Source organism: Pinus tabuliformis, chromosome 5_2 (genome assembly GCF_031772625.1).
Source record: "Pinus tabuliformis cultivar Carrire ecotype Pingquan chromosome 5_2, CPIR1, whole genome shotgun sequence".
In the NCBI taxonomy this organism is placed as follows: Eukaryota; Viridiplantae; Streptophyta; class Pinopsida; order Pinales; family Pinaceae; genus Pinus; species Pinus tabuliformis.
The window spans coordinates 491,459,991-491,480,796 of NC_142306.1; the positions used below are offsets into that span (position 1 = coordinate 491,459,991).

The 20,806-nt window shown below is 45.6% G+C and overlaps 1 protein-coding gene across 3 annotated transcripts in view; it reads right to left on the reverse strand.

Moving 5' to 3' along the window:
- The window catches only part of LOC149159847 (uncharacterized), a 224,937-nt gene that overhangs the window by 90,753 nt on the left and 113,378 nt on the right, over window positions 1-20,806 (reverse strand). The window lies entirely within an intron of this gene.

The window sequence follows — 20,806 nt, forward strand, 5'->3', positions numbered from 1 at the left end:
GACTTTAAATCGGATATGCACCATGTGTATATCCAGGCACGGAAGGATCCAGAGAAGAAGTGGACCACACTCACCTTCATCGCAACAGATGACGCTGTTTTCGTCATGCCTGACACCTGGCCACCGGAACGGCGTGCACCAGATGCGGTGGTTTGCGATGAGACGGAGATTCAAAGACAGAAGGCTGCCGCCAAGTTTCTAGCACAACAGAAGCGGAACGAACAACTTGCTGAGGAAGTACGGGCATCCTGGGAGGCAGTGAAGGTTGCCGCTAAAAAGGCAGCGGCAAGAGGCGTCGCTTCGACAGAAGAAGAAAGAGGCCCAAACGTGACCCCAGGGCTAGGAACGGATGATATGACAGAAGGTGCGAACCTAAGCACCACCTCTACACCCTTAAAACAGCACGTGCGATAGAACGAACAGGGTCGTGAAAGAAGACTAAGGCGTCCAAGTTGGATGGGGAACCTATCACACTAACCGAGGGTGACCTATGCGACATCGGTGATACAGTTCGTGAAGTCACCGGGGAGGTGGTCTAGGAGGCATTGATGGAGAAGAAAACTATGTTGGGGGCACTCAGGATGCAACTACAGGAACTTCAGGTACGACCCCCACAGTAGGAAATGGTAGCTACCTACGGGGCTATGGGTACGCCGGCAACCGAGCAGTTGCTGCCTGCAAAAATGGCTAATACTGTCGTGCTGCCGGCAGGAGCACTGACAGTAGACAACGCGGAGGACAGAGCTACAATAGGCCGGCTCAGTGGACTTGGATTAAACTTGGCTGCCCTCCCATGAGAAACCTTATACCAGCTACAGGATGGAGCAATGACAGAGCTCTACGCTAGGGAAGGACGCGCAATACAGATGCTCAATGAATAGCGAATCAACATCAAGCAGTTGAGCCTCCAATGCGATGAAGCAGTAGCACAAACTCGGCAGTTGGAGCAAATCGTCGAGGAAGCGTATCACTGTGCCCCTAAGGTCAAGATTGCAGTAGACTTACCAGTAGGCATACGGATCCACAAATTGGCCAGTAGATTCCGTGAGGCGAAGGAGGAAGCAACGAGGATCCACTTGGATCTCAACTTGCAGATCACAGAGCTGAGGCTCAAGGTGCAGCCCGCTACACTGCCGGAGGTCCGAGAACAATGACACCATGCCATTCAAGTAGGGTTGGAAGCCATGGAGCACACCATACAAGATTGCACTGGATTGCTAGATCAGTCACTCGTCACTGTCACTTCACTGCAGGAAGACCAAATGCTCCAATGGTTAGAGACAGAAGCGCGGGAGTTGCAGTAGGCTTATGATAATGTTCAGGGGACCGCACAGACGGTCGCCCTTACTCAGCGGCTAGCCAAGATGAGGGAGGCCCAGGCTCTAAAGGCCCAGGTGGATGCCGCACGTCAAAAAGAAGCAGTGCTTAAAGAACGCATTCAGCCTTGGCTCGAGGAAGCATTCACGGTCACTGCCAAGATCGAGGGAAAATTGGCACACATGTAGGGCGTATATGCACTCAGGCAAGGACTTGCACCTAACAACGAAACATCGGAGATACGCACGCAGCAGGTACAACAGACATCGGAAGAATGTGCTGTGGACATAAGTGAAGCGCAGAGATTGCTGGATGAACTTTGCGCAAAGATCACTGCACCGGCCAAGTGACTCGGGATGAGTCACGATGTTTGTGTTGGGGGCCTGTTGGGCAGTGGATCCCCTGCGTAATAGTTTTAGGGCTTAACGCCCACAATTTTGGGTGTTGGTACTGTAAAGGCTTCGCGAAGTGCACAGAGCGTGAGTTGTAATAAGTCAAGTCAAAGGGTAGCCTGCCCTAAAAGATTGTAATCTAATATAGAATGTGTCAGCTTACCCATGGTCCGTAGACCATGGGAATGTATAAATAGAGCGAGGCTCTAGGTGTAGAGGCAAGGGAAGTGAAGATTAGATCTAAAGTATATGGGTTTCTGAAAGTAATATTTGATCTAAGTCTGTAAGTCTAAGTCGCGGGTCGTGATAGTAGAAGAGGCTCTGCACCTGTGTGTGCAGAGGCCTAGTAGAGTTCACAGCTATGTGAACGGACCCCTGCAGCTGTGTGCATAGGGCAGGAAGTGGATTGTAACTGAAAAAAGCGTTAATAAAGATAAGTTGGTTTTGGAATATCACATATATATTGCTCTCTTTCTGTTTATGCATCTGTTACTATTTATGATTGTGCACAAGTCTATTTATGTTGAATAGTAAAGGAATGCATTGGGGCCATTTAAGTTAATCCAAGATCTATAATACCAATAAAACATACTAAGGGTAAGGGATCTAGACAGCGCCGCCTCGCGCTCGGTACTGGGGCTACGTGAAGGTTGGATAGCTGTGCGAAAATGTACAATTGTGAAAGATCAGTTCGTGAACTCTCCAAACCTCATGAAGACATCCCTAGGGTGCGGAAACCTGGTTCCAACACCCTCCCATACTACCTCGGGTGAGACCTCAGTTCATGCTTCGTGGACTGTTGCCGAAAGGGCTGGTAGTTTTGGGATTTGTTTGGCTAAAACATTTCTAAACCTGGGTCAGGCCCCATCAAGCCAATAGATGGTGAGATCACTGCGCTGCATGACAATAGAGGGAAGGGATCTGCCTACATATGACGGGTTGACAACAGTGGATGAATTCCTGAATAAATTTGAAAGCGCAATACCAAAACAACTGCGGTTCGATGCTCTGAAATGGGCACTGTGCGTGACGCCTGCAAGATGGTGGGGTACACATCAGAGAAGTTTTGAGAACTGGCACGGATGCAAGAGGATGATGCACCTATGATTTGGAGAACCCTAGCTAAGGATGAGAGCCGTTGCCAGGGGCAAAATAACTTGTGTGCCCACCTTTCCCAATGGGTATAGACATATGACATGTAGCCCACATTGGCACACACCACTCCTAGAATAGAGAATTGGAACAAAACACAATAGTAAGAAAGGCGAAGTGCGCCAAGAACTATCCACAGAGAAGCATTTGACCGGGTGTACGAAGTGTTGAACAAGGTTCACTAGGTGAAATGCATTGACTGGGACCTGCACGTACCAGCGGTTCGATGGGCCTATAAGACCATGTAAAAAACCCTGACTGCGAGAATGATTTTAAGGTTGAGGAATAGGGTAGGGACCGTAATTTCTGAGGCACATGCAATGATGAATCCACACATAATAGCACCTGCAGGTGCAATAGTGCGCGAAGCCTAGAACGAAGAAATCATACAGCTATGCGAGGTAGAACACATAAGGCTTCAAGAAGCCATTTGGCAAGGGAACATTACACTTCGCGAACTCAAAAAAGATCGGGTACGACTAAGGAAGAAAAGCATTTGGATGGACGCAGAGGTCAAGAGGTTGGAAAATGAGATCAAGCAAGCATGTCTCGTCGATAAACCAAGGATGGCAAGGTACGGTGTGAATGATCATACCAATGAATTAGAAGACTATCGCCAAGAATTTATTAGTCTGCTACCATGGCTAGGGCCACATATCACCACACACAGTAACCAGGGGAATGCATTGCATACAGTAGAGCGTGCGACACCGACTATCGCGAGGGAAATTGAGGATTTTTCATGGACTATACTAGAAGGTGAGATGGAGCCTCACACAGGTGGTGCAACCACCTGACTAGCCGTAGGGAGAATAGTCTCAGCGCTCTAGGCAGTTGAAAGGCAGCACGGGACTATAAAATAATCTGCTGGAAAGCTGTGCACAGAGTCATCATGTCACAAGGTTTGCGCCCATACACGGAGGACTGCACTACCGCGCGGGTAGGCTAGGAAGTGACCGTTGGTTTCACTATTCATGATGAGATGTCCAGTTTGAGGCCAAATGGAGCGGGCGCGATAGACATTTAAGATAGTAGTTATGGGCAAGATTTCAGAAAATCTGCCGCCAAGAAAGCATTAATGGCCCAGAATTGGGAAGAACGGTCGAATTTGAATTTAAAAGGCGCTATAAAACTCTAGGGGTTAGCCACGAGACAACACTTGTTCACTTGAGACTTGAGCGGTTGAATAGAACACAGAGTGTTGAGTGCCGAGCAATATTCGAGCCCCTAATTTTGCGAAAGACCGCATACAATATAGATAAGATGACAGATACTAGGGGAGGTTTGGTCTTTGAAGAAGGAACTGCCGGCGAGGCTGCTCTGACCCACACGATACACGATATTCCTGAAGATACTAGGGATGCACCAGAAATACCGAAATCACCTCGGACACCGAGACCGAAAAAGATATGCAGGTAGTGGGACCACTCCGCATGTCCCTGAGGAATCTGCGGTTCGGTAAGCTATCAATGGAGGAAAAGGGCAAGGTTGTCAGCATTGAGATAGATGAAGAGAAGGAGGACTTACAGGCTCTGATTACTGAGGTAGAGGAAGAAGAAGACGTGGAGGCGGACATCCAACTGATGTGCCCTACAACAAAATTGCCTGAGTATGTCCCTTCAGGAAAAGGGAAAGCTAAGGTACCAAAGGATTTGGATGCAACGAAGAGTACACTCCAGACCCCACTCCTCCCCGATGAAATTACCTTTGAGGGTCCACTCTTAGGACATGTGCCTACCCTAAAATTTGAAGACTGGGACCCCGCGGATAGCGAGAAGTTCCCACACTTAGAGATGGAGAGCCTAATGAAAAAAAATAAGGAGGGGATGATGATCACATTACAACTGTGAAAATGGCTATGCAGTGTGGAGAAGGTTGGGTTGCTTCATCTGCTGTGGATACCACACTTTCACCGCACGCCCATCGCCATTTTTGTCATCAGGCAACTGCTTTGCCTGGTGCATGACGGGTATTGATGGATGGAGGAGCCTATTCCCATCACGGCAGATCTCATCCATAGAATTTCTCGGCATCCCTGTAAGGAATGAACCCTGTGACGATAGCAGGAAAAAGTGGCGATTTGGCTCTCACAGAAGCCATGAAGAAAAAACATAAGCTCGAGAAGAAAAAGAGGGGTTACACCATCAGCAGTATCAAGGATAAAGGGGTGCGCGTAGCCACCCAACTCTTGGCCGGTAAAGTAATGAGAAAATGTTGCGGCGATGAAGTACCAGCGCCGGTAGTTGCGTTGGCCAAACAATGTGCGGAAGGGGTCCAGTTCAACTGGGCCGAATTCCTCTGCGAAGAATTTTTTATCAACTGCAAGGAGGCCCAGGAGTAGGGCAAGACCTTCCACTATGTGTGGTTGCTCTTATCCATCTTGCTGGTAGTAGGAGAACTGCTAGAGGATAGTAAGTTCCTGATCATTGAGCATGACTTACCAGAGGCCGCGAAGTACGCTTCGCTCTGGGCTACCAAGGATGCGAAGTGGATTCACGATACAAAGATTTTTTGGGTGCTCATGGAGGTGAGCATCCAGATGTGGATTAATATGAGGTCGCACCTATCCCCCATAGTGCACAACAGTCTGCAGAGTTTTACAAACTTCAAGGCGGACATGCACATCAGGGCATGAAAGGATCCAACGCAGCAGTGGACAATGCTCCCATTCATATCCACTAACGACGCGATCTTTACAGTGTTAGAGACATGGCCTCTCGAGTGGTGTGCCCTGGATTTGGTGGAGTTGGAGAAGACAACAGCGTGTCAACTCGTCGAGAAAAGGCGCAACAAAAAAGCAATAGTCAAGGTCAGGGCAGCCCGTGAAGTGGCACAGGCAGCCGCGGAGCAAAAGAAGGTGGCTGAAGCAGCAACAACATCGAAAATAGCAGAGGCCGCAACAACGTAGGCAAAGGAGGGCCAGGAAGTGTCTGCAGGATAGGAGGCAGATGACACAGACCTTGCAGAAGAGGGCGCGGACCCAGGAACCACTTCGACCCAACTCAAATGGTCATGCATCCTAGAGAGATCGAGTCCACGGAAAAAGGTCAAGGCCTCGAAGCTAGCCATCGACCCGATCACATTAACTGAAGGAGACCTCTATGACATTGGCGAGACGGTTTGCGATGTCACCAAGGAAGCGCCCTAAGAAGTTATGACGAGCAACAGACTGTGTTGGGGGCCCTAAGGGCACAACTCCAGGAACTACAGGTGCGGCCCCCACAGGAAGATTCCTTGTCCACCTATGTCGCAACAGGTACATCAACAACAGAACAGATGCTACGCGCAAGGATGGCCAATACCATAGTGTTACCGGACGGAGCGCTAGCAGTAGCAAATGAGATCAACAGAGCTGCAGTTGGCAAGATCAAAGGAGTTGCCCTCAATTTGGTTGCCCTTCTGTGAGAAACACTGTAGCAACTATAGGATGGAATAACAGCAGAACTCTGCGCTAGGGAGGGCCGCACGATACAGGTTCTGAGTGAGAAAAAGATAAACATCGAGCAGCTCAGCCTACAGTGTGATGAAATGGTATCACAGACTCAGCGGTTGGAACAGGTGGTAGACGACGCTTGCAAATGTGTCCCGGAGCTGGCCATCCCAGTAGATCTACCAGCAGTAGAGCAGATCCATAGGTTGTCGACCAACGTCCGCGAAGCCAAAGTAGAAATGACAAAGGTTCAACTGGAGCTGAATCTTCAAATCACCGAGCTGCGGTTGAAGGCGCAGCCTTCCACTCCCCCGAAAGTTAGAGAACAGTGCACTAGTGCTATCCAAACAGGGTTGGAAGAAATTAGACATGCAGTGCGAGATTGTACCGGTATGTTAGGACAAGCATTTGCAGTCCTCACATCTTTGCAGGAGGACCCCAACATACAACACCTGGAAATAGAGGCGCGTGAACTGCAGGTGCAGTACGACAATGTCCGAGGAATTGCGGAAATTGTAGTCCTCACTCAACGACTTGCGAAGATGCAGCAAGCTAAGGCACTGAAAGAGTAGGTGGATGTGGCGTGATAGAAAGAGGTAGTTCTCAAAGCGCATGTCCAGCCATGGATTGACGAGGCCTTCACCATCACGGCAGATATCGAAGGCATGCTCGCACAGATGTAGGGGATGTATGCGCTAAGGTAGGGATTTTCTCCTGACAAAGAGGCTTTGGAAGAGCACATGAAGCAGGTCTAGCAAACCGCAGAGTAGTGCACTGCGGACCTTCGAGCAGCACGGGGCCAGCTGGAGGGACTCCACGCCAAGATCGCCACGCCGACATAGTGACTTGAGGGTGAGTCACGATGTTTGTGTTGGGGTCTTGTTGGGCATGGAATCCTCCCACAACATGTTTTGGGGCTCAAAGCCCAAGTTTTGGTCAAATATGTTGTAAGACTGTGAATTGCAGGTGCGGAGTCCAAAATGTATGTTGAGTCGTAGGGTTGTTCACCCTAAGTTTTGTAATGTAATGTAATGTCATGTCAGCCTACCCATGGTCCACGGACCATGGGATTGTATAAATAGAGTGAGTTTCTAAGTTGTAAAGGAAAGGGGAGATGGATTGATGTAATGATCTAGTAGCGGATAGAGAAGAAGTCTAAGTGTCTTGGGTCATAGTAGTAGGAAGAGGCTCTGCAGCTGAGTGTGTAGAGGCCTAGTAGAGTCCGCAGCTGAGTGCGTGGACCCCTGCAGCTAAGTGCACAGGGCGAAGTTGAGTCTGTAACCCAAGAAGAAGAATAATAAAGAGAAGTTTGATTCCAAATACTGTGTATATGTTTTTGTATGATCTTCTATGCATTTATACTATTTTGTTTATCACGCACACTTATATGAATACTGAACACTGTTAAGTATAATTGGGCTCATATAGATAAGTTAAGTAATTGGATAATATCAGGTTAATATTAAGGAACTTTAGTAATAACATGGATCGCGCCTCGAGAAAGACTGCACGAAGGCAGCATTGCAGATAGGTGTGCATAGCGACATGCGCGCAGGTTCAAACCGCGGACCACCGAAAAGCCATCAAACATCTCTAGGGTGCGGAAACCTGGTTCTAGCACCCTCCCATACTACTTCGGGTGAGACCTCAGTCTGCGCTCTGCAGACTGTTGCCTAAAGGGCCAGTAGTAACGGGATTTGTTTGGCTAAATCATCTCTAAACCTGGGTCAGGCCCATACAAGCCAACAGTCCTTATTTAATATTTATAGTCCCTCAACCCGCCCCTCTTTATTTATTTATGTGCCACACACAACTAGGACTATTCCTAGTCCTTAGAGCCATCTAGTCCAAAGAAAATGTGTTGCAGCACATTCATTTCTTGTTATATAAGCTATCACTCAAAGCTCTTAACTAGTCATAAGGTATGGACCTATCTGTGTTCTATTACCATTCCTTTTTCCAATTCAAATTTTATTAGTGAGAGATAGAGAGATATGTATGAGAGAGTAATAAAAGAGAGAGAAAAAAATAGAAGCTTAAGAACCATGAAGAAGAACCCATTGATTTCTCATCCCTCTTACTCTTATAATCACACCTTAACCCTTTAACTTCTCGACCTTTTAGCTTCTTAGGAAGGCTAACCATCATTTCAAAAGGAAATATTCACCCAAGTTATATTTTTACTCTTAAGTCATATTTCCCCCCTCCCCAAGGCATCATAATCTATTGGCTTCCCCTTTCTTTGGCTTTGTAATTTTTATTAATAAAAATAAAATTACAACATATATTAGAGTTTGACATCAAAGCATCAATGCTGGCACCCAAACATTATATGTTCTTAATTACATTACAAAAATTTTGGTAATGAAATGGATGCCATGCACTTTATGGATATCATACTCCATACATCACAATAACCTTGAAAAGGATTATAAAGGATCAAGCAATAGAGGAGCATATGTAGCACTAATAAGAGGTTTTAAAACTATTGAAGTATAAATTGGTTGTAGCACAAAATATGATGAATAGACATGCAAACCAATGTCACAGTGAAAGGGAATTTGAAGTTGGGGATTGACTATTTGTGAGATTACAACCATATAATCACATGTTACTCAAGAAACAAAAGACGAACAATAAATTAGCACCGAGGTATTATGGAACCTATAAGGTGTTGCATAACATTTTAAGTATGGCTTAAAAAATTGCATTACCTCCATATTCATCGTGTACATCCAGTCATCCATGTTTCTTGATTACATAAGGTAATCAATGAAAATATCCTAGTCCAAACTATTTCGATAGAGATTAATGAAAGGGGGAAATTATACTAGAACCATAAACAATCCTAGAAATAAGGATTAAGCGACCGAGAAATTAAGCAATCACTAAGTACATCATAAAATGGAAGAACATATCAGTGGAAGAAGTGACATGGGAAGATGAGTTTTTCATGTAGAAACATTGATAGATAGTCAAGTGTGGAGAATAACACTTGTGTTGTAGTGGCTACAACCACCCTCCAAAATTTTTCCTTAACATGTTTTGGAGCCTCCCTACCAGCCTTACACAATACTTTGTCTTGATTCGTCAAGTACTCAAGATTCAGTATTTTCCTCGCACAAAGGCAGCCTGTCGATCATAGTCGATCCATTCCCCTCATAGGTTGCTTACCCAGACTTGGTCCAGCTATAGGTTGAGCAACTTCCCCTTGAAAATTGCGCATTCCTGGAGGGAAACCAACCTTCCCTCTACGAATTGTGCAATCCTCTTTGAAAACCTCCTGAGCTCCAGGATTACGTAATCCAACCAGCCAACCTTCCCAGTAGGATTTGCACAATTTTTCCCAGTAGTAGGCTATTCAACCCAAGATTTGCGCAAATCTGGGTAGCAGTCAGCTGCTCTGCCCAGAAATTGTGCAATCCCCTTGGGCAGCTAGCCCAGCTCCAAGCCAGGAATGCACATTTTTCATGAGCAGTTGAGCACTCGCATGCATGAACGGTCTGGTTCACCAGTTCCACCCAGGACCGAGGAAACTTGACTTGCATGCATGCATGACTTGATCTTCCCGGAATAGCAAGAGACAACATGAAAAAGGCATCCCATGATTTAGGGAACTATTTTTAGCAGCCGAGGGTTACATGCAAAGTTGTTTTAGAAGTTTCCCTCCAAGTGTCATTTTTTTCCTAGATTTGTGGCATGCATGTCATGAGACCAAACTTATTTATTCGACGCATCAAAGCTCATTCATTCACATCGATCTTGGAGCTTTGACATCCCACAGCACATCCAGGACTCTTCGACGCATCTGGCTCTGCTAGTCACGGGTAAGTGGCCTCAACTTGTCTTTTTCAGCATTTCTATCGCTTCTTGTGTATTCACTTGTGTGAGTGTTGTTTGCCTGATTTCTTTGAATGCCTGCTGTTGTTTACATATATTCTAGCTTGTCGCATGCATGACACTGTTTTGCACAAACATTCGTCCAATCGATGGATGACCTCACCCACATGCATGTTGATCTATTTGCTAAATCTTCCATTCATGTTTTGCATGCAATGTCTATCACTTCTACTATCACTTAGTGTCACCATGCATTTCATCGACTTACTTGCTTTCAGTTGCTTGTCGGCAAGTCAGGCCAACCTTGGCCCGGTCTCTGCCTTCACCAAGCCTGCATTGCGCAATTTGGGGAAGGAAGGCTCACCTTCCTCTCTAGATTTACGCATTCTGGCCTAGCACTGGTCTCCTAGATTATTTCGCACATTCTTGGAGGACAGTGGCTGCTTGGCCTAGGAAATTGTGCAAATCTGTCCCTAAGCTAGTAGTCCTTCCTAGCTAGAATTACGCATTGCGTAATCCTAGCAGCTAGCTTCCCAACTGGATTGAGCATTTCGTAGATCTAGCATCTAGTCTAGCCTCCCAAACATCCTAGAATTCCTTTTGCGTAGTTCTGGCAGCCAGTCACTCAGCCTCCCAGTGAAATTTGCGTAATCTTGCTCATCAGTTTCCCAGGTATGTGCTGTGTCCTTCCCTGGATTTTCTTTGTTTTCATGACATATTTCTTGCCATACATGCCGCTTGTTTTTAGATATTTCAGGTGTTCATCTGTCTCAATGGCTTCCAAGAGAAAAGGATCTCAGGACACTGATGGTATGGCAGCTGGAGTAGCCGCTGAGCAGGTGTCCTCTGGTCTGCCGATCTATGAAGATACGAAGTTGTATCTAAACAAGGACATCAAACTTAAGTGGAAAAAGGTGAATGAAACATTCATAGGTACTTTTGGGGAAGACCTTGAGGACTGTTAGGCATACGCGAACATTCATAAGTTCGAATTGTACCGATTGCATGCAGATACCTTGCATTCCCATGCGCGGACATGATTCATTGGATCGTCTCTCACACTGACCCCAAGATGATGAACTTGAGCAGTGTCAGTGGGACGAAGCTTGCAACCTTCTGGGCAGGATATTACGATGAGATGTATCAGATGACCGAGCCCATGACTATCATCACTCCCTTGCTTAGCTTGCCCAACAGTAGAGGCCACTCTAGAGACACTCTAAAGGATTAGGTAAAGGAGCCAGATCATTTCAGGATGACCCCCAATCAAATCTATAAGACGAAGATATTGAGGAAGGCATACCAACCCTTGGTCATATTCACATGTCAACTGAGTGGCCATGCGAGCACTGAGACCTTCCCTCAGAGTTGGGTGGTCGCACTGGACCAACAGGCTAGAGAAGGATGACCATGCAACTGGTCTGGCATACTCGCTAATCAGCTGAAGCAGCAAGTCACGAAGGATTGACAGTCACCCGAGGGCATGCATGTAGAGATTTACATGTCTGCCTGCATTCTAGATGCAGTCTGTGCCCGACATGAGTTCCTGGGCTTAGAGTGGGCATGGTCATTGACGAAGACTATTGTGAGCATGTATTTCAAGTTATTGTCCGAGTGTAGCTTCAGAGGAGTGATCATACGACTTTCTGACCATCTTGTCACCCTAGTGTATAGGTTGATATTTGAACAGGATCCACCTTGCATGTCAGAAGACGCAATGAAGGCATTGTTAGGCATTGCAGATTGGTATGCCTCACCGAATGACACGTTCATCCGAGTGTTCAGTGTGGAGAAGCCTCCGCATGTTCTACCAAATCTTGCATTAGACGTGCTTGTCATGCAGGAAGTAGCATATCATATCTCAACATGATTAACAACTAGGCTGTAGCAAAAGAAGAAGGCACCTTGGACCACTCTTTCATTGCAGATTGGGTTATATGAGATCCGGAGCATCAAGCAAGCGTATGTCAAAGCTGAACAAATGAAGAAGTACATGTTTGATCTCTGAAGCTTCAACCCGTATGATCCACATTGCATTGTGAAGGATCATTGCATGAGCATTCAGTTCAATTGGATCCATGGCGCATGTCATTGGGCTGAGGAGGACTCATGGAGGTATTGCTTCAATTACTCGAGACCCAATGAACAAGTCGGTTTTGCCATAGAGTGGTTGGCATAGCAGCATGAAGCAGCATCACGGAGAACACTAGTAGTAGCAGCAACAGCAGAAGTAATAGAGTCAAGCATACCTATGCGTGACAAAGGGAAGAGAAAGATTTTTGACCACATGGAGGAGGAACAGAGCTGCAAGTTTCAAGTAGATCCACTTGTAGAACAAGCAGCTATGGATATTAAACAGAAGAGGTAGCAGCGCGACAAGCAAATCGTAGGAAGGCAGAGGGATAAGAAGAGAATGGAAGAAGCAAAGAAGGAGTTGCATGAGCTAAGGGAGCAACTCCAGAAAGAACAAGAGCTGTGCCAACAGGAGAAGGAAACACAACACAACAGATTCAGTAGGGGGCGCATCACGTTCAGACATACAAAGCAACACCTGTACAAGTAGTTGATTCTTATAAATAGCTGGCATTAGGTGAACAGGGTGAACCCTCCTAGGGGCATGACTTTGATCATGAGATAGAACAGGGTCTTGAACAACTGGATGTAGACATGGAGCAACAGGAGTTGGAACAGGACACTGACCTTATGCCTCACCAAAGAGAGGTTGACTCACCTAATTCAATGCATCCAAACGATGAGCAAGTCTCAGATGACCAAGGAGGCATTGAGATCCTTTGTGGTCAACTGGAAGTAGAGATGCACAACATCTTCTTTGACGAATCTCATCAAAGAGTTGTGAAGTCTCAGAGAGTACCAACTCCGGAGGACCAAACATCCCCTACGCAATTTGAAGAGCAAGTGATCATGATTGATGTGCACAAGCATCCAACTGCGTTGGTCGATGCAACTATAGTGTATGTCAAAGCCACTAGCTCAAGTGGTTCTTTTCTCATAGCTAAGAATGAGCAAATGGTGAAGGAACTACAGGTGGCCAAGAAGGGAGGAGACTTGGTGACAATGTCTGCTCGAGCTAAACTAAAGAAGGCAATACTAGATGAAATATTGTCCTTGGACACAATTATGCGAGCATTGTACTCCAAGTTTGGTACCGTGCATCAAGCAGTCGTTCATCTCCATGAATGGCTGCGACGATGTGCAAGAAGAGTATGCATCTTGAAGAACATACATACTGCAGTTGATAACATGCGAGCATGGACGATGAAGTACAAGTGAGCCCCGCTTCACTTGCCAAATATGACAAAGGCCAATGCGGTCGAGATGCAAGCACGCATACGAAGTCAGGTCCAGAACTATGAAGACCTACCACAACTCATCACTAGCATACAGGTTTCCCATGCATGAGTATTAAAAAGCATGGAGGTGATAGTGCACACTCATGTGATCCCATCACTTGGGACCCTCACCCAGGCGAAGACAAAGAAGCAGGTCCAATAGGATATTGACTCGTACTTCGATGAGCTGATGCGCACCGCCACCAACCCAGACTTGCCTATCAGTGCAGACATCATGTGCAAGTACATTGCTGGCCCGACCACACTAAAGACAATGATGCGCATGCTCGCAGACGAGTTGGACAAAGGAGCCCGAGCAGTGTACCCAGATGCTATGGAGGCAAGGTTCAGGTTTCAGACAGATGTCATAGAAGAACACACAGACACTCTCAAGGACTACTAATCTTGGCATCAAATGTCACTATAGATCAACATGAGGATGTCGAGCAGTTGGAATTCTATGGTTGTCTAAGTCCGAATGATGTCTAGTTTGTCTTGTCCAAGCCATTGTTCACATGGGTACCTGTGCATTGTAATGTTGAGTCATGTCAAGTGTAAGTCAGGTGTCAAGAGTGGATGTAACAGTCATAGAGTAGGTGAAGAGTCATGAGGGTAGTTGAATGGTCACAAAGGGGAATGTCAAAGGGTCACCCCACCCTTTGCTATAAATAGTCCCTCATAGCTCATTGTATAGGCTTTTGGTCAACCAAGCTTCTACTAAGACTATTCTGAAGAAGGCTTGGACAATATTGTAACACGCCTTGGATTCTCCACTGCACAGAGCTAGTACATCTCTTTAGAGGAGCAGGCGGATGTGGCTGTAACGTTCCACTATTGGGGCTAGTAGGTTTACATGGATGTATTGTATGATTGTGACTTACACTTCTTTATATAATAAGAGCCAACACATTTTCATGCATATGTTTTTATTGTAGTTGGACTGCTCCGGTTGCTTTAATGATATGTGTTGTTTAACTTGCGTACTTGTGTATGAACTGATTCACATGCAATTATATGAATCTTGTTGTTAATGCGTTGCATATGTTGTTAATTCTATCACCGTTTGTGTCGACTGCTTTGTCGGACATTAGACAGACCTTTCACTTGAACCTTGCTATAAAAACCATCACACTCGTCTCACATTGATCCGTGAGTGTTGTATGTGTTATCTTACCTTGTATGATGTGACTGCCGCATCCGAGTGGACTGCTCCGTCGGAAGCTGTGCATGTCCTTTGTCTTATGTGTTCCTAGCCGATTTGGGATTGATCCCTTTCAACCTAGAATTCACCTTCACCTCCTTCCCCTTTTGAAGTGTTGGAACCTCTCATACACCTTCCTTGACTCACTGCATCAGTCACACCCTTGCTGCTGACAGAGTTATTCTACTTGCCTCTATGTGACATCGTGGTCAAGGCATTATTTTACGACCCATTGTTGGGACTCCTACACCAAATGGTCTGAGGTCTAATTGGGACTTCTTACTGGGGAAATCCCCTTGACATGTTGGCGGGTCCAGTACCGTCAACATTTCTGGCGCTAGAAGAAGGGCCTGATAGCAAGCAGAGTCCTCTCATGTAGTTTTGAACCTTTGCATATCTTCCATGGAGCCTTGCATTCTTCTTCCCCGAAGGTGTTTTTTGAATCATGAATATGTCTCCATCTCGGGGAAGCTTTTTGATCTCTTTTCCACTCACACGTATGATGGTGAAGGCGAAGTGGTTTGGCCTAAACACTTACATAACTTTCTTTCCATGATTGATGGGAAAGATGAGTTTACTGATGAACATGCCAGTTTGCTGCTCGCATTGACACTTTATGAATATTTGTTTCTTTGGGTGCTCAGCTTACAACTGACACCATGCAATCATTTGAGAACTTTTGTGATCTTATTGAAGACACATTCTATCATTTTGATTCGGACCATCTTGACTGGAAACTGTTACAGCAACAGAGGGCTCCGAATGAATCCATTATTGATTTTTGGCAACGCTTCCATGACTTACAGTTTCAAGCTCTGAGGAGCCAGAGGAAGTTCACTTCTCTCTAGGACCGGTTCGAGTACTGTCTTAAGAAATTTGCCTGTCTCAAGAGAAAGCTTGAGATCAAGCCTCGCTCAACCTTCTTCATTGATGGAACTACACAATCTCATGGGGGAGCAGGCATCGTCTCAATGGACTGTTTGCCTCCCTATCATTCAACAGTTCCATCATCGGCCAGTGATGATAAGGATCATGTTTGCACACCTGTTCATCCTTCACACTCTCCCAACATCACTCCACTCAATTTTCGTGTGGATTTGGTTATGAGTCCTTCAAGTTCTCATATGCATTCTTTTCTTTGACCTCCATATTTGCACTCAGGTGTTCCTCTGGATGATGCCGTCTTGTCTTCATCCATTCTGGACTCTTCACTTGTTGTGAATGAGGAACAACACACTGATAGAGTTGGCCTTGCACAACCAACATGCGCTGTCATTCATGAAGAGTATGAGTGGGAGCTTGAGCATCAACACTCGGCAAAGGATGACTCCCTTCTGTCTGGGCCCCCTCTGTTCTTTCCTAGCCTCTTTGGTGAACCTTCCATCCATGATTTTGCATTTGTGTCTTCATCCATGGATGCACCCACTATTGATCACTTGCAAGACTCACCCGATGTTAGTCCGTCATTCGACAATGGAGAGCATAATTTATTCATTGAAGATCCACTTGATCCTTCATTTGTATTTTCTGGAAACACAGAGGATGATTTCGTTCACTTTTCATCTACCCCTCTGTTTGTTTCATTTGTTCATGAGGATGGCGAAGAATTCATTGATTTTTCTGATCGTGGTGATCGTGATCCATTTTCTTCCAATTTTGATCATGATCACGAATCTATCGCAATTGATCTTTCGAAGCCACCGGTGTATGATGATCTACTTAATGATGAATTTGAGACACCCAAGACTATCGAGGCACTTTAGCCCAAGTTGATGGTTATGTCAGGCCCTTGCTCTCTTGAGGTTAGTCTCACTTCTGATCATGAAATCGTTCAATCGCCCAAGGATCCTCATCACTCATCTGTATGCATTGAAGATCCATCTCACACATAGATCACACTTCCTCCACTCGAACTGCATGACCCCATTGTTCATGCTTTGGAAGAGTCTTACATTACAAGCACTCGTCCGTGACGCACGTTGTCTTTGTTTCTTTCGTTTGCTTGCATGTCATAGTCAAGAGTGTGCTTATGCTTCAAAGTTGCACGTAGTGTCACACAACACCATGAGAAGTCCACAGACTATTCATCATGCTCCTGCACTCACTTACGTCACATGGGCAATTTGAAACACGAAGTGTGGTTGTATTCATTTTTATATCTTTCTTGCTTGCTGGTTCACACCACTGGGCTGCTCACGGACCATGGGTCTACCAATGCACTAGTGGATGCATTGGAAGTATCACTTCACGTGATTAGGCCCATGCAACGTTAGTATAGGAGTAGGAGTAGTATTTGCTTTCAGTTGTTTTCTTTCATGCTTGTTTGCTTACATGTTTTGTTTGCTTGATTGTTTGCTTGCTTATTTGTTTGATTGCTTTTCTTTCACTTTTTCCTCTGCTTTTTCTTGGCTTTGTTGTTAGTTCATTCGCTTGTTTCATTCGTAGGTTAGTTCACATGAAACCATGTGTGACTCATGAAACGAGCTGGGTAAAGTACAAGAGGGCTTGTACAACTATCATGACTTGGTTATCTGTTATCTTGCCTCTATATGATGAACTTGTCACTCTTAGTCCATGATACATCGAAGGAAAATATGTACTCTTCGAAGTGAACCTTGGTGTCAACACAACGCTTGTGCGCTAACTATTGTCACCTTCTCTAGTCATTTGTTTTTGGGTTAACCCTTGTCAGTGCAATCAAGTAGAGTAAGGTGTGGGGGAAAACCTTAACAGGCATGTCAAAGATATAATAAACTACTTCTCTGCTGGAACAACCTCTTATGCTCTCAATAAGTCAGGATCCCTCTTTTGCCTCTGAAATGAATAAGTGTTATGCATAGTGAAAATGAAAAATGGAAAGTCAAAAAATTCAAAATGAAAAATAAATAAGGCAAAAGAAGAGAAAAGCTTCCTGCATAGGGAGGTGATGCAAGTAACTCCATCGGGGTACTGACCAGGCTCGCTGGCAACAGAGCCATGCTTATGTTCCTATGTGACTCCACCAGTGTACTGTCCAGGCTTGCTGGTAGTGGAGCAAATACTAGAGATGAAACTAAGACTCTGACGACTATACTGCTTGTGCACCTATATACCCCTCAACCCCAATTGAAACAACTATGTTGACTTAGCTTGGAATGTGTGTCAATTGACTAGGGGCTTGGCAGATGCTACATCTTACAATCGAGTGAGTGTGAAACCAAGATGAGCTAAGAACTGAACAATACTTCCGGAGGTGTTAGACTTTCTTTTTATGAACAAGGTCTATGCAGAGCGGTGGAGTTCTACCAGTGTGTCGCCAAGTGTTGTAGCGGCTACAACCACCCTCCAAAATTTTTCCTTAGCCTGTTTTGGAGCCTCCCTACCAACCTTACACAACACTTTGTCTTGCTTCGTCAAGTACTCAAGCCTTAGTGTTTTCCTCACACAAAGGTAGCCTATCGATCAAAGTCGATCCATTCCCTTCACAGGCTTCTTACCTGGACTTGGTCCAACTGTAGGCTGAGCAAATTCCGCTTGAAAATTGTGCATTCCTGGAGGGCAACCAACCTTCCCTCCTGGAATTGCTCAATCCTCTCTGACAGCCTGTTGGGCTCTAGGATTGCACAATCTTAGCAGCCAACCCTCCTAGTAGGATTTGTGCAATTTTTCCTAGCAGCAGGTTGTTCAGTCCAGGATTTGCGCAAATATGGGCAGCAGTCAGCTGCTCTACCCAGGCGCAATCCCCTTGGGCAGTCAACCCAGGTCCAAGCCAGGAATGCACATTTTTTTCCGAGCAGCTGAGCACTCGCATGCATGAACGGTCTGGTTGACCAGTTCCACCTAGGACCAAAGAAACTTGACTTGCATGCATGCATGACTTGATCTTCCTGACATAGAAAGATACAACATGAAAAAGGCATCCCATGATTTAGGGAACTATTTTTAGCAGCCGGGGGTTACATGCAAAGTTGTTTTAGAAGTTTCCCTCCAAGTGTCACTTTTTCCTAGATTTGTGGCATGTGCGTCATGAGACCAAACTTATTTATTCGACACATCAGAGCTCATTCATTCACATCGATCTTGGAGCTTTGACATCCCACAACACATCCAGGACTCTTCGACACATTCGGCTCAACTATTCATGGGTAAGTGGCCTCAACTTGTCTTTTTCAACATTTCTGTCGCTTTTTCTCTATTTGCTTGTGTGAGTGTTGTTTGCTTGATTTCTTTGAATGCCTGTTGTCGTTTACATATATTCTAGCTTGTCCTAGCTTTGTTTCAATTTTCGTTGCTATCTCACTGCTGTCGCATGCATGAAACTGTTTTGCATGGACGTTCGCCCAACCGACAAACGACCTCACCCACATGCATGTTGATCTGTTTGCTCAATCTTCCATTCATGTTTTGCATGCACTGTTTATCACTTCTGCTATCACTTAGTGTCTCCATGCATTTCATCAACTTACTTGCTTTCAGTTGCCCGTCGGCGAGTCGGGCCAACCTTGGCTCGGTCTCTGCCTTCACCAAGGCTGCATTGCGCAATTTGGGGAAGGAAGGCTCACCTTCCTCTCTAGATTTGTGCATTCTAGCCCAGAAATGGCCTCTTGTATTGTTTTGCGCATTCTTGAAGGACAGTGGCTACTTGGCCCAGGAAATTGCGCAAATCTATCCTTGAGCCAGCAACCCTTCCCAGCTGGAATTACACATTGCGTAATCCCAACAGCTAGCTACCCAACTGGATTGCGTATTTCACAGATCCAACAACCAGTCCATCCTACTAGACAGCCCAGGCTGCCTTTTGTGCAGTTCTAGCAGCCAGTCACTCAGCCTCCCAGTGAAATTTGCGCAATCTTGCTCATCATTTTCCCAGGTATGTGCTTTGTCCTTCCCCAGATTTGCTTTGTTTTCATTGACATATTTCTTGCCATGCATGCTGCTTGTTTCCAGATCTTTCGGGTGTTGATCTGTCTTAATGGCTTCCAAGAGAACAAGATCTCAAGACACTGATGGTATGGTAGCTGGAGCAGCTTCTGAACAAGTATCCTCTCGTCTGCTGATTTATGAAGATACAAAGTTGTATCTAGACAAGGACATCAAATTGAAGTGGCAAGAGGTGAATGAAACATTCACAGGTACTTTTGGGGAAGACCTTGAAGACTGTCAGGTGTACATGAACATTCATAAGTTTGACTTGTATCGGATTGCATGCAGATACCACGCGTTCCCATTCGCGGACATGATTCACTGGATCGTCTCTCACACTGACCCTGAGACGATGCCCTTGAGCTATGTTAGTGGGATGAAGATTGCAAACTTTTGGGCATGAGATTGCGATGAGATGTATCAGATGACTGAGCCCAAGACTATCATGACTCCCCCCTTCAGCTTTCCCAATAGTAGAGGCCACTCTAGAGACATTCTGAAGGATTGGGTAAAGGAGCCAGCTCGTTTCATGATGATCCCCAATCAAATCTATAAGACAAAGATATTGAGGAAGGCATACCAATAATTGGTCATATTCGCATGTCGACTGAGTGGCCAAGCGAGCACTGAGACCTTCCCTTAGAGTTGGGTGGTCACGTTGGACCAATTGGCTAGAGAAGGAAGACCATGCAACTGGTCTGGCATACTGGCTCATCAGCTGAAGGAGCAAGTCACGAAGGCTTGACAGTCACCCAAAGGCATGCATGCAGAGATTTACATGTTTTCCTACATTCTAGATGCAATCTATGCTTGACATGAGTTCCCAGGCTTAGAGTGGGCATGATCACCGGCGAAGACTATTGTGAGCACATATTTCAAGTTATTTTCCGTGTGCAGCTTCAGAGCAGTGATCATACGACTGTTCGACCAGCTTGTCACCCCAGTGTATAGGTTGATATTCGAACAGGATCCACCCTGCATGTCAAAAGAAGTGATGAAGGCATTGTTAGGCATTGCAGATTGGTATGCCTCATCAGATGAGACGTTCATTTGAGTGTTCAGTGCGGAGAAGCCTCTGCATGTTATGCCAAAGTTTGTGTTGGATGTGCTTGTCATGCAGGAAGTAGTGTATCATATCTCAGTAGGATTAACAGCTAGGCTGCAGTGGAAGAAGAAGGCACCTTGGCCCACTCTTCCATTGCAGATTGGGTTATACGAGATC